Source organism: Haliotis cracherodii, unplaced genomic scaffold (genome assembly GCF_022045235.1).
Source record: "Haliotis cracherodii isolate W230 unplaced genomic scaffold, xgHalCrac1.p SCAF_4, whole genome shotgun sequence".
Lineage (NCBI taxonomy): Eukaryota > Metazoa > Mollusca > Gastropoda > Lepetellida > Haliotidae > Haliotis > Haliotis cracherodii.
Genome location: NW_027266297.1, coordinates 60,101,673 through 60,121,555, shown reverse-complemented (window position 1 = coordinate 60,121,555; position 19,883 = coordinate 60,101,673). Strand labels below are relative to the sequence as shown.

Sequence of the window (19,883 nt, the reverse complement as noted above, 5' to 3'; positions counted from 1 at the left end):
CACGAGGTTTGAGTGTTTGTTTACATTTGTGTTCCAAAATGGCGCCCTCGGCCATACAGGGAATTGACCTCTCCGTCGAATTTTATTGACAGCTGACTTGACCAATCAGCGAGTCGCTCTGACAGTCTGCGCACGCATACTTTGACTGCAGTCACTTCCTTAGACAAACAAGCTTGTCTAAGTTGGGCCGGCGCGCTTTACGCAATCGTTCTATCGGCCAACATATCCAGAAAAAAATGGTAAAGAGGTGCAGTCACGGTCTGTGCAATAGTGATGACAGGTATCCTGAACGACTTGAAGGCGGTGTCAAGTTCATACCGTTTCCAAAACCGAAGACTGACTACGAGAAGTGCCTATGGTGGATAAAACTTTGTGGGCGACCGCATAATCAGCTCAATCCGTCAAACATCAACTGCAATAGATATGTTTGCACAAAGGTACATTTCCCGTACATTTAATCAATTTTATAGTTGGATACGTCATTTTGTTTGGCAGCGATCAGTTTTCCTATTACCATTGGCCAAGTAGTGAATATAAATTAGCTGGGTTGGTAATCGTCGAACAGATGTATAAAGATCTATGTATATAAAGATTTCACAAACTTATTGAAAACTTTTGAATTCATTGTGTTTATATACATTATACATCGGTTTATCCACATAATAGAGGTTTTTATGTTAAATTTGATTTTCAGCACTTCGTCAACAATTTTCTAAGTGAGCAACATCCAGACCCATTACCTGCCAATCACTTTGACAAGGCTGGACTGAGTAGGAAGCCCCCTACAAAAAGAAAGCCCACTGATGATGGAACTCAGAGGTTTGTGTACACTGTAAGAAGCCATTGATTGGTTTTTTACAATTTGTTTATCAATTTACATGATCAAATACTTTGTAAAATTTCTACAGTTGATTCAGTTGTTCCATCTTGTTCACATAAGATCGTAAATAAGATTTTCTGATCTTGTAATGAATACTGCCCAGGGGAAATGTATGTTGTTAATTTGGATGAAATAAAAATAAATGAGTTCTGCATGGAACAAACAATAAATAGGGTAGGTAGGTATGGCTTTTGTTCTTTAAATTGTTTGTTCATTTAATAAAAGTTTGATAACGATATTGGCTAATGTGAAAATTCAGTGTTAGCCAAAAAGTTGGAGAGATTGGAAGGTAATACAAGTTGAGATAGCACATGAGGAAATTTATTAGATGTGTTGAGTGTCTCATTAACACACAGTATGATGTGAAATTGTTTGATAAGGTAATGTATGCATCCAGTCAGCACCTATATGGGTCACACTTTATCCTCTTTTGCTATTAAACATTGTTATATGACACTCATGCACATTATACTGTATGAACTCAAATAACAGACACACAAATATTTGATATTGGTTTAATTTTATCTTCTCAAACAACAATCAATAGTAACTTTGTAAAAGTTTATAGTTTCAAATATTATTGCAGATTGGAGCCAACAGAAAAGATAGCTAAATCTGACAACCCATCTTTACCTTCTGCCACTGCTGTTCATACAAGTTCAAACGTGACAACAGATTGTCAGACTGACTCATGCTGTAAGTGTACACACATTCTGAGAACTTGGCAAACACAGTACTGGTTTAACATGCTGAAAGTAAAAAGCACTCAATTCATCCAACATTTGTTGCATAAACACAGGAAGAGGAAAAATTCTTTGTATGAACAGGTCTTTTTTTGTGAAAACAACAAAGTCACAAAAGGCAGCACCTGAAATCATGAGTTGTCCTTGAACTTGATAAAAATATTCATGATTATGGGGAGCTCTCTTGATTGAAATTATCCCATCTGTATTTTGCAAGCAGAACTTTGGCAATAAACAGCAGGCATCACTGATGGACATGTCTCGGGCTGAGTATGGACATTTTACTTCTATGATGCCTGTAATACCATCTTCACACACCTTCCCATCTGGTGTAGCTCCTAGAAATGGAAACTCTGTTCACTACAAGACCACAATCATGAACATGATTACCTGACTGCTTAATGTATTTTTCAATAGCTTGTCTTTCATTACTTTTGCCATAGCTGGTTGCAGCAGATGTGAAAGCCTTTTCATTTATGATATTGTTGATGAACTTTTCTGTGATGGTTTTTCTTTTGAGTATGATCCCAAATGTGGATGCTGTCAGCCTGTGTTTCCTGGCTTGAAACCACATCTGACTGTTGGTCTGGTCCCTTGTTAGTTGCTCTAACTGTTCACATTGCTCCTGTGTCATATCCTCGATGTGGTACTCTGCTCCAAGGGTCACTGTGGCGGCCTGGGGAAAAGCTAGATTGCCACATCTAGTGCCAACAGATTTTATTGGCTCAGTCTCAAAAAACTTTGCCTGAAATAAAAAGCAAACTGACATGAGATCAAATTAACAATGTTTATTTGTCATTACATTATAACATCAATTTGTATTTGGCAGAATTGATTTCCTTTTACTTTTAAATGTTTCAGGGATCGACCCAATGGATATGATAGCACTTATTGCAGAGAATGAGAGCCTGAAGAGAGATCTGTCAACATGCAGTTTGGAGCTTATAGATGTCTTGAGAAAGCTGAAAGATACTGAAGAGGAATGTGAACATCTAAAAAAGCAAAAAACATTTACTTTTTCGATTGATGTTATATTGGAAGATGCTAAGCTTATTAAGTACTACACAGGCTTTAACAAAGAAACCATCATTTACATAATAATAACAGTACCATATTGAATTCAAACATAATCATGATAATACTTTTGTCAAAACTGAACCACTTGAACTATAATTTTATGTGACCTGTCACCTATTCAATTACATGAAGTGATTTTAATCCAAACTTCCTTTCGCCCAAACACATGAAGTAATCTTAATTCCAGCTTTTCTTTGCTAGATAGGATATTGTCCCTGATTTGACCTGAGCTTATAAACATGTAGCTTTAGCCCTATTTACCATGTCTTACTGTTACTATAGTGTTAAAACATGACAGTGTACAATGGGACCTTGATAATGGCCACACCATGTGAAAAACATCCTCCAGTAATAATGATATAGAGTAAAATTACTGTACAAAATTCTGAATTGCTGTATTAGGAGTTTCACTATAATAGCATCCTCAATATCTACGGTGGCTACCCCTTAACAAACATGTTAAGGTTGGATATATCCAGTCATTTCCCATTGAGTTACAACATGCTTGGCAGGTAAAGGCTGTGGTCAAATTCTAACAAACACTAAAACCATTGCTAAACTTACATGCGTTGACAAGCCACTGCCAACAGGGACTGGTCCCACATGAGTGTGCACAGTTTTAGAGGGGTTGCAGACGAGGTATCCAATGGGAAGGTGTTTTAGGCCTTGAAGATGTTCAACATCTGCTTCCTCGACCCGTACATTTCTGTAAAATGTAATTGTCTATCTCACTTTCTTAATCCAGAGAACTTATTGTGAAAGCTCACTTCCTTGTTGAAGTTTATCCTGTTGATGAATTCAAATGTGTCTTGTTGAAATGTAATACATTTAAGAGTGATAAACATGATAATTATGGCATCTATTTCCATTGAACATGATGATTATCATTTAGTTTATATCAATGTATATTTAGTTATGTTAATGTTTATGATACATGTGATACCAGTGAACTTTATGTATACATTTGTTTGCTTTGAGTGAAATAAGGAAAGCATAATTCATGAAATAAATCAGTATAAATCAAGTACCAGCATTCTGTCAATGTATTAGTAACTGGTTTCTTTTTCCTGTCTGGTTTGGGGTTGACAAAAACTAAATGTGGTACATCGCCTGCTTCAACTTTGGTACACCGAGGTTTGCTCCACTGTTCTGGAAGTGATGTACTGGACAGCTTTGATGGAACCTCAGTGAAACCCATCAACTGCCATTGCTGCAGTGCTATGATGAATCCAATGACATGGGAACATGATCCACTAGCTCTGAAAAATTTAGTGAAATTCAAAATTGATGCTAAATTAAATTGCAAGTTTTTATAATCCATACAAATAAAACATTAAAAAGTTAGTTGCATATTTGACAAATATATCAGATGTTAATATTGATCTTTTTTTAACAGGTGATAAGGTGTTTTTGGTATGGAGTCCAGTACTGTAAATTAACACACAATAACTTTTCTTTCGTCAGGAGATTTGAGTGAAATGTCTTTACATAAATTTATTATCATGATCATTACCTCTGGATGTAACTATTATCCTCATGCACATTATACCTCAGTATATAGCCTCAGTATATTGAACGAATGTATCACGAAATTAAGGAACATGATACGTTTGTATCAACAATAAATATTACGGGATAATGCATCTTGTCAACAGTAATGAGACAAACCTGGTTGTCAACGGTCAACTTACCCTGCTTGACATGAACAATAGGCATAGGAAATTTCTTCAGGCTTGATGTCAACATGAACAGCATGGGGCGGCTCGTTTTTCTTCATACTGCGATAGCACTTGGCACTACTGACGATGGTGTCATTCTCTCTGTAAGTCATGCTTACTGAATGGAAGTACCCCTCACTAAAAAACTTAAACCCTTGCTGTTTACTTTTCATTGAAAATGACACCTGTTTCATAAAAGAAGTCGACAAATCAGCCTGTAAATCCGCCAACGAAGCTCTCCGAGTTTGACAAGAGGCAGCCATGTTGTTTATAAGTTTGTCTAAGGAAGTGGCGGAAAGGTCGTGACCTCTTTGAAGGCGTGGCTTAAGGTGCCATACGGAGAGGTCAATTATGGGTAGACTTGCTTGTCCCGGAATAACACGAATGACTATCGGTCATTTCCGCAGCAGTTACGGAAAGAGACGAGGTTGGCCGATTACAGTTCATACAGGCCATATTGGGAGCCGCGGGGATTTCGACAGTGTGTATTAGGAAGTATACCTATGTGGTGTATGGAATATGCGTTTGCCTACCTTGCCAGGCAGTGTGACAAGGGATATCCCAGCGGATGTATTATTCCTACAGCAGAAATGTTTCACAACCTCGATTGCAGGGAGCTGAAGATGTTACATATTCAGACAGAGACCATAATACATAGACTGTTATATGGTCTCTGATTCAGGTAAGGAATATGTTAATAATATTGATCACGTATTAAAGTTATTTATCTTCTGTAAGCCACTTATTCTGTTTTATATATGTTAGTAAATGTGTGATTTAATTTTTGTAGGATAAGCAATAACCTAACTTATGTTAATCCTTGCTAATGTATATGATGTAGAAATATGTTTGCTTACTTATATTCCTTTATCTAGATACTCTATAGTGACTCATTTTTTTAGTTCATACCGTACCGACTAAACTTACTTTTGCAGGTGTGAATAATCAAGAGCAAATTAAATGACAGGAGTTTTGCAACAGTGAACATTGTGAAGTGGAAGATAAGACATTTGAAAGGTATGGATATTTTCACTTGAACTTGTTGAAGAATACAGTGATGACAACTTTATCATGTTGGGAATTTTGGCGGTGGGGTAGCCTAGTGGTTGAAGTGCTGAAGACCAAGGTTCGATTCTTGTCATGGGTACAATGTGTGAAGTCTATGTCAGGTGTCCCTTGCTGTGGTATTGCTAAAAACAGCGTAAAACCATACCCACTCATTTGGGGATTCCAGGTTGGAATTGGTCCCCATCAACCTATGCTAGTTGTAAGAGACGGTTATACTATAAAGGGAAATAGTACCTCGCCTACTATTGCCTGGTGAAAACAGCACCTTGTTATTTTTTTTACCTTGGGTCTGAATATGCCCGAATACATGAAATTAAACTTGCATGGTCACTTGTAAACACAAATAACTGAGAAATGTTCAAAAAGGTTTACATTAAAAACTAGCATCTACTTGCCGACTCTGATTTGGAGATGCAACTAAACTTATTGTGAAAATATAATATGCTTTGATTTCTTTGAAGTAAAATAAATGCAATTAAACTTGCAAACACAAATAATTGTTAAATCTTAGTCACCTAAAAATAGTTTTCATTAGAAATTAGCCTCTGCTCGAATTTACTCATGATTCTGATTGGGAGGTGCAACTAAACTTATCATTGAAAGATCACATGCTTTGAAGTTTTTAAGTAGCTTTACTCAGATTAGCTCAATGTCAAGCTGAACCTGAGTCTGGCGAAAATGTCAAGAAACTGGACAACAGGTATACTATATATGTCATATTTATTTTAGTAAGTAGGAAATAAATAGTAATTTTATAGAAATTTCATTTATATATATTTCGGCCTGGAATCAACATGTCTCTCCAGATAACAGACAACAATTAGTAGCCCTTTTTGCCAAATCAAGGTGCTGTTTTCGTTGGAGAAATCAGTGACATTTTGCTGAGGTGCCGTTTTAGCCTCACCCATAAGAGATAACCTAATAGATCAGGTGATCAGGCTCAGTGACCTGGTTCATGGCATCTGACAGTGACCATCTAACAGTGTGGATTGATGTTCACAATATCAATCACTGGATTGACTAGAATTTTGGGCCTACCTTTAGAATACAGTACCTAACTTTTCAAACAGGTCACAGTACCCTGTGATGTAATTCGTAGTATTCTGTTGCCTGGCACACTGGCAAAACAATGCCTTGTGATGTCAGGGGTCATTGGATGTGCATATATATGCTCTTTTCAGTGGTCTATCGTCTCCACACGCTATGTTGTTGCATGAGTTTAAATTATTTGTTTACTAAATATTGTTTTAAACATTTATATGTGAACTGGATGGGTAAACAAGCAAAAACTTATTTGAATACCGCTCCAGAATTAGAATACAATATGATATGACAAAAGTACAGTCAAGGAATACAATTATATACATGTTCTTATTATAGAAACTACGTTGTCGGCGCTGTCAGGTCGCATTTTTAGTAGTTATAGTGTACTGCAATATACGGCAAGGAATAGTATTATAAATTTAAGATGCTATGTACAATCACAAAACCTACTGGATAGCTGAATGTAGTCTTCTACTGATTTAAGAATTTCTAAGTTTATTTTTGACGTCCTTTCAGGATTACCTAATAGAATTGAATTTAGATCATATCCCTTAACATAATAGTACATATTCTGTCTTAAATCATTGTAATTTGGACATATGAGAAAGAAGTGAAGTGCATCTTCAGTGTGATGGCCACAGCTACATGCAGGATTATCTTATAAATATTGCCTGCGGATGCACATTTTATAACAAGTGCTTGTTTATTTTCTATATACTTTTATTTCATTTTTTACTTATTACAGTGGTTAAAATGATTATAAATATAAATTGAAACTAATAATGTGCAATAAGCGGGTTATAGCTGAAACGACACCTTAGCAAAACAGCACTGACTGGCGAAATACTTGCCGAAAGCGAAAACGGCGATTATTACTTGACGAAAATGACACCTTATTTTTTTTTTTACCTTGGTAAAATAAATGAAATTAAACTAGGATTGATAACTTGCAAAGACCAATAATTGTGAAATGTTAAAACAAGTTTACAATAGAAATTAGCCTCTACTCCAACTTATCCTATACCCGACCCAATTTATTGTGATAACATGCTTTGAAGTAAAATATATGGAATTAAACACACATCATCTCATACAAACATAAATGCATGTAGTGTTAAACGTTGAAACAAGTTTACCTTCGAAATTAGTCCCCTACTCCAATTTACTCACTGACTCTGATTGGCAGACACAGCTCACTTGTTGTGAATGTATTTTTCACTTTAAAGTTTAAAGTACTCAATGTCAAGCTGAAACTGTATTTAAGAATCCTAACATGGTGCAATTTTTCACAATGGCCTTTCGAAGTGTCATTTGAACATGTTGAAAGGTTTTACAAGGGATATTTGTAACCCAATACTTTCCGTAACGGGCGACAATGCTCGTCTAAAGAGTTGACTAACGCCATCAGGTGGCCATCAGATCCATAGCCTCTTACGAAAAGCTTTTGCTGAGATCATCTGTTCCAATCCGAAAACCCGACGGGATTCCTGATTGTATCTTCTAAATATCGCGATGATGATGATGATGATGATTATAATGATGACGACGACGACGAGTCAATGAACGGTATTTCATTTATAAACTGAAGAAAACACACTTTTGGGTCATGAATAATTTTCGGGATATTATTATCAAATTCACTTAAAAAATACCCCCACCCCAAAGAAAAAGCGAGTGAGTATGGTTTTACGCCGCTTTATCACGGCGTGGACACCAGAAATAGGCTTCACACATTGTACCCATGTCGGGATTTGAACGCGGGGTTTTGGCTAAACGAGCGAACGCTTTAACCGCTAGGCTACCCGACAGCGCCCAAAACGAAAAAAAAATTATTCATGATCCTTAGCTGTTTTTGTTCAGTTGTGGACGTTTACCACGAGGGTACTATAACGCTTTCAAATCCGGGATCAGACCCAGGTGGAGTGAGTTCAGATTAAACACGCATCATACCGTTACCACCCGTGAAGATCCGGGGTGAGAACCCATGCTTGCCGTTAAACGCGTCTATGCTTGTCGTAAGAGGCGACTAACGGGATCGGGTGGTCAGGGTCGCTGACTTGGTTGATGCATGTCATTGATCCCAATTGTGTGGGTCGATGCTCATGATGTCAATCACTGGACTGTCTGGTCCAGACTCGATTATTTACATATAGCCGGAATATTGCTTGAAAACAGCATAAAACAACAAACCAAATCATAAGTGTGGGATGAATGATTTGAAATTAGCAAGTTTAATGTGACCTTCAATCACTACAACCTGATCTGAGTCTTGAAAAGATATGACTTTGATTCAGTGAAAATTTGCATCATGATAGTTTCAACTGTAGATACAGTTAATCTGTTTGTTGTACAGTTTCTGTATATCAATATATATGTTGTTCAAATAAGCTTTGCCTCTTCACCAACCCTATTCCTCTTTTGGAATAAATAGTGTCTAATAATTCAAACACCATCACCATCATCCTAGTGAACACAACAAAGAAATGCACATCAAAAACGTCATTATTATTATTTCTGATCACTGATAAATTAGAAAAAAACTTATCCAGCAAGATACATTTCCTTGGTCCCAAGAAGCATGTTACATAGTAAACTGACTCGATAAGTTGAATAGCAGTTGTAAAGGCACAACTGACTAAGCCGTCACTACTCAATTAAGTAATTAACAGACAATTGCAAGTACTAATACCCACCCGACACTAATTGCCCTCTTAATCCCTAGTCCACAATGAGTTGACATTGAGTTCATTTTGCTAATTAGCTGTTTTTAGAGTAGCAAGGTAATAAACATCAAAGGTGGGGCAGGCTTTGATCATGTGTTCTGTAGAAGAGATGATGTCACTTGTTTTATGTTTATTTAGGATTAGCTACATCCCTTGATGCTACCAAGGCAGCCCTTGAGATTATCAGACAGTTTGGCTAGACACAAACTGATGTCTCCCTTTTAGCACATTATGTGTCAGACACAGACTTTGACCACTCTGTCAATGCATATCAATGCATAAAGAACATTGGGTAGATGATTCAACAATGCCACACAAGTCAAAGTTGGGTTTCACTGTATTTAGAAACAGACGATGGATCCAAAACTTTATAACAGTAATTATGATTAATTTAAACTTTGCCAGGCCAATATTTTAGTAGATTTGCATGTTATTGTTAATCTTCATTTAGTTAATTTTCAAAAAAGATAGGATGAATGATAAAATATGATAATGAGTCATGAATATTTGAATTCAGATCAGAACAAACAGGGAGGGTCACCCCAAAATGTGAGAGTCTCTAGGGGAGACTTTTGACAAAATGGACAATAAAATATAAAGTGCTTTGCATTTTCTTTCAGGGAGGGTTGTGTCAAAAATGAACGAGAACATACCGGTAATACATGACCGGCCCCTTTAATGTAATATACATAGTTTTTAGTTCATGGTTCAGGTTGTACTTTTCAGTTGAATTTCTTATCACTGTCTATGATGGACTACCAATTAACGGTAGATATTTAATATCCATAATAACTTAGATAAATGCTTCTACAGTCTCATCCTAATTTGTCAAAATTTGAATTCCAATATAGCTTCCATTAATGAATTAATGAATTTGGTGAGAATATCTATTGTCTGAATTCCTAATATACTTTCTTTTGTATTTGGTGTGCAAGGGTAGCCTAGTGGGTGAAACAGTCTCTGAAACCCGGGTTCAATTCACCACATGGGTATAATGTGTGAAGCCCATAGCTGGAATATTGCTAACAAGCTGCATGAAACTATACCAACTCACTCGCTCATTATGTTGTATTTTGAGATCACTTACATGACATGTGTTTTGATAATTATGAATAGTTGCATTTATGTATTTATGTATAAGAACCTATGTAACTTAGTTTTGCATAGTCTTGTTTACCCTTCCTTACATTTTGATGTAATGCAAACATTCAAGCAAAATTCAGGTGAACCTTGTGGTATTGTTTTCGAAGACCGGATACATTTTTGTATTTTCTGAACACTTTTCTGTTTGCAATGGCTTATTTACATGTTCAAAGATTGGTTAAATATCAGTTGCAAGATAAATTGTCAATACCTCACTGTTTGAGAAAACAACTTTAAACATTTGTAAATATGTGTGTGTTTCATAACTTTTGACTAACAAGTTTCTAAAGATGTTATGAAATGTTTCAGGTACCTGGATTTCACAATCTGACACCAGCTACATTTAAGAAGATCTTGCTCACACAATTCAGACAAGGGACTCGCCGGAAGATGAACAGTACTCCTGATAACAACCAACAGATTCACCTCAGAAAGTGATGATTCTGAATGAATAATGCCACATCAGTGTGACTGTAGGTGGTTTTATTATGACACTAATGAAGTCTGAATGAATTTATGCCAAAGCACTGTGACTATGTCCAGGTTGTGTACACCGATGCTGACCATACAAATCTGAATGACTTTTGTGGTTTACTGCAGAAACATAATTGACTTTAGATATTCTTCTTCAATAAAATTCTTCTGAGATTTGACTAATTTGTTTATTTAGAAAATGGCATTGAAGCGTCTGTTCTGTAAGGCCTTGCAAACACCACTGGTTACTTTATGCTAGTTCCTCTTCTTGCTTGATCAAATTTCAATTTGTGATATGTACCAATGAAATGCCATATAATCAATAAATAAGATTTTTTTCCAAAAACATGATTTGTTTTGCTTCATTAGCATAAAGATATATAATACTGATAAGCCATAACATAGGTGCTGAACAAATATGAAATGTACTAATGCCCTGAATGTTTTCCTACTATAAATACTTAACAAAAGTTGTAGTTCCACCTTAGTAGACAAATGACATTGATATTTTTTCTGTACTTTATTTAGGTGTTTTCTATGGATGCCATTAGTCTTATGCACCAATTTGGGACAATTGTATTCTGTTTTATATTCCCATGAAACTACACTGTCCCGATATAACAAGTACTGATACCGTTCCAAACTAATCTGTTAATCTCACCAGGGCTAAATGCCAAAGCACATAGCCAATGATTTTCCATTTTTTTCTGAGTGAGAATGCTGTTTTGCCACTTTTAGCAATATTGCAACAATATCATGGTGGCGGACACCAGCAATAAGCTTCACACATTGGACCCATGTCGCAAAACAACTTGTGAACAATGCATGCCCACATATCTCAGTTTGAGGAGGATATTTACCATTAAAATAACACAGAATATTACAACAGGTACCTGTAACTTTTTCTTTTTCTCAGTACAAACTGGAAGTCTGGACATGAAATTTAAGGATATCATTATACAAGAACTGATGTTTGTTCATTAAATACCATTAACATCCGAAAAGGACAAAATATGAAATTGAACAATTTTCTTCTCCAAAAATGTTTTAGGAGGATATTTACCATTAAAATAACACAGAATATTACAACAGGTACCTCTAATGCACAGGCTAACATTATTTACCAGAAGCAAGTCATGAAGAAAATTTGCATCCAGATACCTTCCGGAAACCTTCCGGAAACCTTCCAGATGCCTTCAACAACCTTCAAATTGCTTGGTATTTTCAAGTTAATTTTTTTATATGTTTCACACTTAAGTGAACAAAATGCACCCCCCAAATTTTGACATTTTTTTTGGAAGGTTTCCGGAAGGTTTCCGGAAGGTATCCGGGCCGGATCCAAAATGGGAAGGTATCCGGAAGGTTTCCGGAAGGTTTCCGGAAGACGGAAACCTACACTTTTTTTGCTGTGTGGGTGTGGTAGTAAACCGACAGTCTTGGGTGGGAGCTTTGGACGGGGCCAGGTAGAAAGCGTCCGTCTTCGGGTTCTTGGGACTGAAATGGGAATGAAACAAGGTTTCAGAAAAACAGTCAAGTTTACCGCCAAGTATTTCAACGAGCTCGTTTTGGTATATCGTTACATAGAAGGTATCTTATGTACTTTAAAAATTTACTCACCATATGACGTGTATTTCTCCCATAGCTTGACGTAGCAGCGGGCAGGGTCGACATTTTCAAACACTTTGACAGTCTTCGGTTCAACTTTTCGATGTTTCAAACCTCTTGTGTTAGTTTTTGAAACATCCTCGCAGTACTGCATGTAGCGTTTTTTGGTAACTGGATCGATGAAAGGTCCAGTTATTTGGGGCTTCTCGTGCAAACGTAGACTTCTATGTTCAGCACCTCCACGGAGAGCAAAATGTAGGCCATTCAGGAACACCATAGTCTTTTGCAACTGAGCCGGATTCGTATCCCCGAGAATCCCCCGTTCCCACAAAATATTTTCTTCTGCTGCGGTTATTGGTTCTGCTGGATTTCAGTTGCAGGACCCATAGCCGGCGGCAGATAACTTTTTCATTACTGCGTCTAGTGCGGCTGTGTCCTGAGAAAAAGCCTCACTCGTAAACAAATCGACTTGTCGCGCATTCATTCTAAAGAAACTCTGAATACCACAAAAAGCTGCATAAACACTCAGGGACTGATAGTTTTCACCATTTTCTTTGCAAATTTCAAAAACAAACCTTTGGAACGCCTGGTTTAGGTAAAAATCTAAAATATCAAGCAGCGCACTTCTTAAACACTGTTTTGGAAGATCCACATTTTCAACAATGGGACGTTGCAATCATTCTCTCTGCCATTTAGCACACAGTGATGCGGCCCACGCATTCCTGTACTTATTTTTGAGGGGTACAGAGTCTTTCAACTCGCCTTGCAGCTCCTCAAAGCTAATTGGTGGTAGAAAACGAAAATTATTGTCTTTCGCGTCCAGATCATGGGAAAGCTTACTTTGCGTAAGAACAATGTCATCACCCGAGTCCATTTTCACGAGAGGCAACCGCACACTGCAAACAACAGCGATCATGTGCCACTCAGTCAGCATTCAAAGCGCGTGCATTTGAGGCACGGGCAAGCACTTGCCAAAAATTCTTCATCATCAAATTATGTTCCTGAATTTCAGAGATATCAGAAACATCAGGAAAAGAAAAAAGTTATTTTTGATTCTGATAACGGTGAAGATTATAATGAGGTATTCTCCATACATGAACTACATACTGCACTTGAGCAAGCTCATGATACTGCCGCAGGGGATGATAATATCCACTATCAGTTGTTGAAGCATTTGCCTGAATCGCGTCGTGAGGCACTTTTTGATATTTTTGACAAAATATGGACGTCGGGAAATTTTCCTCCTTAGCATAATGCCTTTGTAGTCCCCATATCAAAACCTGGCCGGGATCATACAGATCCCTCTAATTACCGCTCTATATCTTTAACCAGTTGCGTTTACAAAACCATGGAACAAATGGTATACAATAGATTAGTTTGGTATTTGGAAACCAATAATCTAATTACAAATATTCAATGTGGTTTCCGCAAAAATCGAAGTACTATAGATCATTTAGTACGACTAGAATCCTTTGTCAAGAATGCTATTATAAGCAAGCAACATGTAGTGTCAGTTTTCTTTGATCTTGAGAAGGCCTACGATAATACCTGGAAGCATGGCATTCTAAAGGATTTACATGATTTGGGCTTGAGAGGTCGTTAACCCCATTTTATATCACAATTTGTATCAGACAGACAATTTCAAGTCCGAGCATGTTCCACCCTGTCTGACCATGTTGTCTGTTACATTATTCAGTATAAAAAAAAATAGTCTTTCAAAGGTTTTAAGTGATTCAGTAGATGGATCACTTTTCGTGGATAACTTTAATGTTTCTTGTCATGGAAAAAATATGCATACAATAGAGAGGCAGTTACAAATCTATCTCAATAAAATTCCAAAATGGTCCCTTGAAAATGGGTTTAAATTTTCTACTTCAAAAACTAATTGCATACATTTCTGCAGAAAATATAGCCGCATAAGGACCCTGAACTGTATTTAAATGGTACCCCCTATCAAGTTGTGAAAGAGGCTTATTTCTTGGGACTTATTTTTGATAGCCATTTAACTTTTTTACCACATATTAAATACCTTAAAAGTAAATGCCCGAAGGCACTTGATTTGTTGAAAGTAGTTTCTAATTCTAGTGGGGAGGAGATCAGACAACGCTCTTGCTCTTGTACAGGTCCCTGATCCGTTCAAAACTTGATTACAGCTCCATCGTCTATGATGGAGCCTGTGAAAGTAGACTATCCATCACCAAGGCCTGAGCCTTTGCCTTGAAGCTTTCAGAACATCTCCTATTCACAACCATCCCTCAAGCAACGCCGTCTAAAATTATCATTACAATATATCACAAACTTATCTTTTAATAAATCAAATCCAGCTTTAGACTGTGTTTTTCATCCTCTTTATGAAAAATTCTACAAAAAGTCATGACTTTTTCCACCATTTGGAATAAGCTTATATTTCTGCTGTTAAAATACATCTTTATAATATAGCCCCAACTCAGCTTTTGTCTTCTCCACCATGTGAGGTTGCTAGACCTAAGGTGACCTAATCTTAACTAAACAAGAATACAATCAGTTAAGATCATTATACAATACCTATAAATCCATATTTACAGATGGATCCAAGGATGGTGATGCTGTTGTCAGCGCCACTGCTATTGGATCCAAGACTATATCACAACGACTACCAGATAACTGTTCATTTTTTTACGGCCAAGGCATTTGAATATATAAATAAACAATCAAAACATAAACAATTTATTATATTTTCAGACTCACTTTCATGCCTTCAGGCAATTAAAAATATATCTTGTGAACATCCACTTTTAATCAAAATTGTTAAATTTTTTAATGAAGTTGCTACTGGCCAATACGACATAATTTTTTGCTGGTTACCGAGCCATTGTGGAATCACTGGTAACACAATGGCTGATGCAGCAGCTAAAGCAGCACTCAACAAATCTGTGACACCACATCTGCTTCCATACAGCGATTATAAATCTGTAATAAAATATTACATCAGAGATCTAATGCAGAAGAAGTGGGACACCCAAGTAGGTATTAATAAATTACATGTTATAAAACCAACTACTTGGGTTGTCAGTCCAGATTTGAAGAGGTCATTTTACGACGATGTCGTATTGGCTACAGCAGATATACGAATGAATATTTACTTATAGGTGAGGATCCACCGTTTTGTATCCCTTGTGATGAAAGAATCACAGTCAAACATGTCAAATCACCAACTCTTAAGGATCTTTTTACCGGTATTAGTCCTCATTTTAAAAGAAATAGAACTTATAATAAATTTTGATGTACATAATTGTTTCTTAAATTGGTAGTGTCTAATTGTGAACTGAGATTGTTATTGGCTGTTACCTTGAGGGGGGGTTAAAGTACTGAAAAATTATTGTCCCCCTGAGATGGCATAGTAAGTCCATATCATTTGAAGTACGTTATTCCTATCATTGTTTTAATCGTAGAATGTGTGTTCTTTTAAATTCGGCTAAACTTCCTAATCGTCGCCAACAACTGAAGGGATGATGTAAATCCTGCTGGGGTCCATACAGGTATCAAAGGAACTGTTAGTCCCCATGGTCCCTAGTGTGGTGATCTACCTTCAGTTGCTGGCGATTTATAGCTCTTTTTTATAATGTTGTGTTCTGTCTAGTGATGTATTTTTATGGTTCCATTCTAGTTTTAAATTATAATCTGTGATAAGTCTAGTTATTTTACTGTCCCTTGTTGACCGGTTGTTATAGTTTACATGTATTATGTATAACCTTTGAAAGTCACGATATGGCCGAAATATTGCCGATGTGACTTAAAATCTTAACTCACTCACTCACTCACTCACTCACTCTTAGCCCACGTGCCTTGCAGACGTAACCAAATAGCCTGCCCCTTTACTAATTACGGAATAGTGTATAAGTGCTCAAGTACTATGTGTTCTGCATAACAGGCAGCCATACCCCCATTTCTTTCAGTGTCCAATCATGGTTATACGTTTGTACTAGTTAAAATCGGTTTTATACAGCACATATTTCAATTTTGCTGGGTATTAATATTCCCTCATTTTGGGTTTAAATGTGTACTTTATATTTTCCTGTTTACCCGACTTTCAGCACACCTCAGGTGGGATTTTATATGTTTCCGGTGGTAGAAAGGATGTGATAATTCGTTTTGGTTACACTATTTATGATCATTAAGGTAAATACTTGCTGGGGTTGTGTGCTTACTTATGCACCTGTGCATCAACTGTAGCATCAATAATGTGTACATATTCTTTAATAATTTGCTTTCTATAAGTATTATCATCACATTTCGCATAGCGCTTGGATTATTGTTAATTCGTGTAAATATGTTTTACAAGCCAGCCTCTTTCTACCTGCAGTGTCAAGGTGACAATATCTCCATGCATATATATTAGGATTGTGTTATAGGTGTCTGCAAGACCGTGCAATCAGGATTTACAACCTGAAACCAAGAACTTCATTGGAATATTATATTATTACTATTGTGTCATCTTTGACTGGAGTATTTTGCGCAGGTTGCAAACTTGCCCATTCGTTTCCATGAGACAAATTCTTATCGTGACAGTGGTCATTTAACAGGTATTACACACGTATGTAGAATTCGGAACTGGCTATAACTTCATGTGTGAGATCATTCAAGTATTAACTTCCTCCAGTGTATTGGACGCTTCTACAGTCTGGCGAAATCAAATGAACTTGTCTCTAAAAACGTGTATCCAAAGTCTTACAATGTTCAAGAAGGATTTCATCTGCTTATGTTTGAACCAAAACGAGTACTAAATACATTATGAATGAAACGCTTTACTTACGTTCGGGTCCAGGTTTTTTAACTACGCATTCTCCGTCAACCTGACGACACGTAGTGCAATTAATGAGGCATCTTTCTTCACAACTGCTTCCTGTAAATCCATCCTTACAGCCGGTACAGAACACGTTTCCATATATAGATAATGAACAGTGTGATTTGTAACAGTTTGTTGGACAGTCATGAGAACACATTACTCCATACTTTCCCAAAGTACATCCTGTCATGCACGTACCATTCCAACGGTGACAAAACTTATCAATGCAGAATTCACTGCAGGGTTCACAATGGTCACCGAAGGTAACGTTGCTGCAATTCAAACAGTATCCACTATGGATTGAGCAGGTTTTGTTCAGGCAATAACCACTGCATGTGAACCCACACATATGACCACGATATCCACTTCTACAGCTAGAGCAACCTCCGTCGGTAGGATTACAGTAAGTTTTGTTAACTGTACCAGTCCCACAATTGTCTCCACATGTCTTATTACATCGTCCGTTTGGCCCATTGTAGTAGCCCTGCTCACAAAAACGATTGCATTTTGAGCCATCATATCTGGCTTTGCACTTTGGACAGTTTATTTCACACCGTTCGCCTGTATTCTGTCGGCAGCAGGGACACTTGCCATCCACCTCATTGACGTAACAGTCAGATGAATCTGCAATGAAAGAAGGGTGAAAAAAGAATTCCACTTTTAATACTCTAATGAATTTTCAAGCTCCAAAACGTAAAGCAATGTGCAATAAACAACTAAAATGGTGATAAATCAGGTGTTTGTTTGATAGAGAGCTTTTAAAATTACGGTGATAGTGATGATATATATTTTTAATGTCCGGGCGGTGAAGTTGAGCTAGATGTATAGTCATCATGTTATAATATCCAAACCTACACTAATTGATATATTGTTTCCTGTGTTGTTTTCAAAATATATTGCTTACAACATTTTGGTTTATGTACATAATAAAAATTAGTCAAATATATATGCAGCTTTAAGGTAGGTAGATACATACATCTTTTCAGTTGAACCTTTTTTTTGTCTTTGCGCATCATTGACAAGTTAATAAATCTAAGAATTACTTTAAGTGATGTCATGAATTGTTGTTAATGCCTGTAGTAGCATATGATGAGTACGATACTCAGTGTGTACTTAGTTGTTTTAATGCTAATAAGCTTCCATTCTTCATTTTCTGATTCTTCTAGAACAGAGTTCAGTTATTTCAATCTGGCGATTCGCTGTGCAGAGTTGCGTCCCTTGGGCACGCCAGAAACCTATGATTGTGGGTTCGAATCCCGGTTCGCTCCGATTATGTTTCTAGGTTTGTCAGCACCATACCCGTGCTCGTGGGTTTCACCGAAGTGGTAAACGTCTGAGACCTGCATCACTTCGGGCTTTCCTCCCACATTAAGCTGACACGCCGCGATATAACTGGAATACTGTTAAAAGCGGCGTTAAATCCAACTCACTCACTCACTATTTCAATCTGACGTGTATTGATGAAATAAAGAGCTAGAGGTTTAGTGCTGAAATATTGTTAAAGACGGCGTAAAACCATACTCACTCATTTACTCACTTTATTTCTATTTTAAAGATCTTTAATTTATTAAGCACCTTTTGGAGGCATTGGAGGTACAAGATTGTTAGTCATTTTGGAATTATTCTTTAGCCACTATAGAAATGTCACACTACATTTAAGACTACTATTATACTAGAACCTTATTTATTAGTGTAAATTTACATAAGTTTAGAACAGCTCTTTCTCGATTTCGTTGTGGCTCACATGATCTATTTATTGAAACAGGCAGATATGAAGGTTCACTAAATATCAACTATCGGTATTACCTCTTTTTCTTCTTGTGTCAGAATGTCCCATCTCCTCTAAACTTGGTTCCTCACAGCCAGCACCTTTCCATCCTTTCTGACAGCCACGTGAGCACTTGAAACTGCCATCTTGTGACATCACACAAATGTTGTTGAGACAATGTTGACCGCAATTGTTCTCACAGAACAATCCCCAGTAGCCTGTTTCACATGGTTGGCACAGTCCATTGCGGTCACAGGTTGATTTAAAACATGTGGTGTTGCACTTTGCAGTACAATCGGGGCCATGCCAATGCTCCTTACATCCATCTCTACAATATCCATCCACCTGGTGGCAGACCTTGTTCGCACACGTTGAAGGACATTGCTGATCACATCGTTCACTAAAAAAGCCTCCTCGGCAACCACTGAGACAAATGGATGTGTTTCGGGCACAAGCTGGCTTCTTGAAGGCTCCATTGCGGCAATTGGCCGGACACGGCAGTGAACAGTTGTCGCCGTGATATCCCGCGTGGCATCCATAGTCGTCACACAATCCATCCTCGTTGCACGTGTTGAAACAGTTCAGGCAACTTCCCGCTATATCTGCTGATACAATGATTTTTAGTGTTATGTTTAAAATTGTTTGAAAGAGATACCAAAACATGGATCGGTGATGAAACGGAGTTTTATTTCTACATACTAGCGAATACCAGTACTCGATTCATTTAAAACAGTTATGAAAAATATACCAGTTACATACTCTAACATATCGAGTTGTTAATGGGAAACATCTCTACACAGAAATGTATGATTTAT

The 19,883-nt window shown here is 37.1% G+C and overlaps 2 long non-coding RNA genes and 2 pseudogenes across 2 annotated transcripts; 2 read left to right on the top strand and 2 right to left on the bottom strand.

Moving 5' to 3' along the window:
* Positions 1-19,883, bottom strand: part of LOC139479551 (uncharacterized) — a 63,525-nt pseudogene that overhangs the window by 42,127 nt on the left and 1,515 nt on the right.
* Positions 743-2,684, top strand: LOC139480222 (uncharacterized). Its single transcript, XR_011654407.1, has 3 exons — positions 743-819; positions 1,467-1,576; positions 2,485-2,684. It is a non-coding gene; the product is annotated as an uncharacterized lncRNA (long non-coding RNA).
* Positions 1,278-4,767, bottom strand: LOC139480221 (uncharacterized; annotated as a pseudogene).
* On the top strand, positions 5,036-11,075 carry LOC139480439 (uncharacterized). Its single transcript, XR_011654419.1, has 3 exons — positions 5,036-5,100; positions 5,354-5,435; positions 10,706-11,075. It is a non-coding gene; the product is annotated as an uncharacterized lncRNA (long non-coding RNA).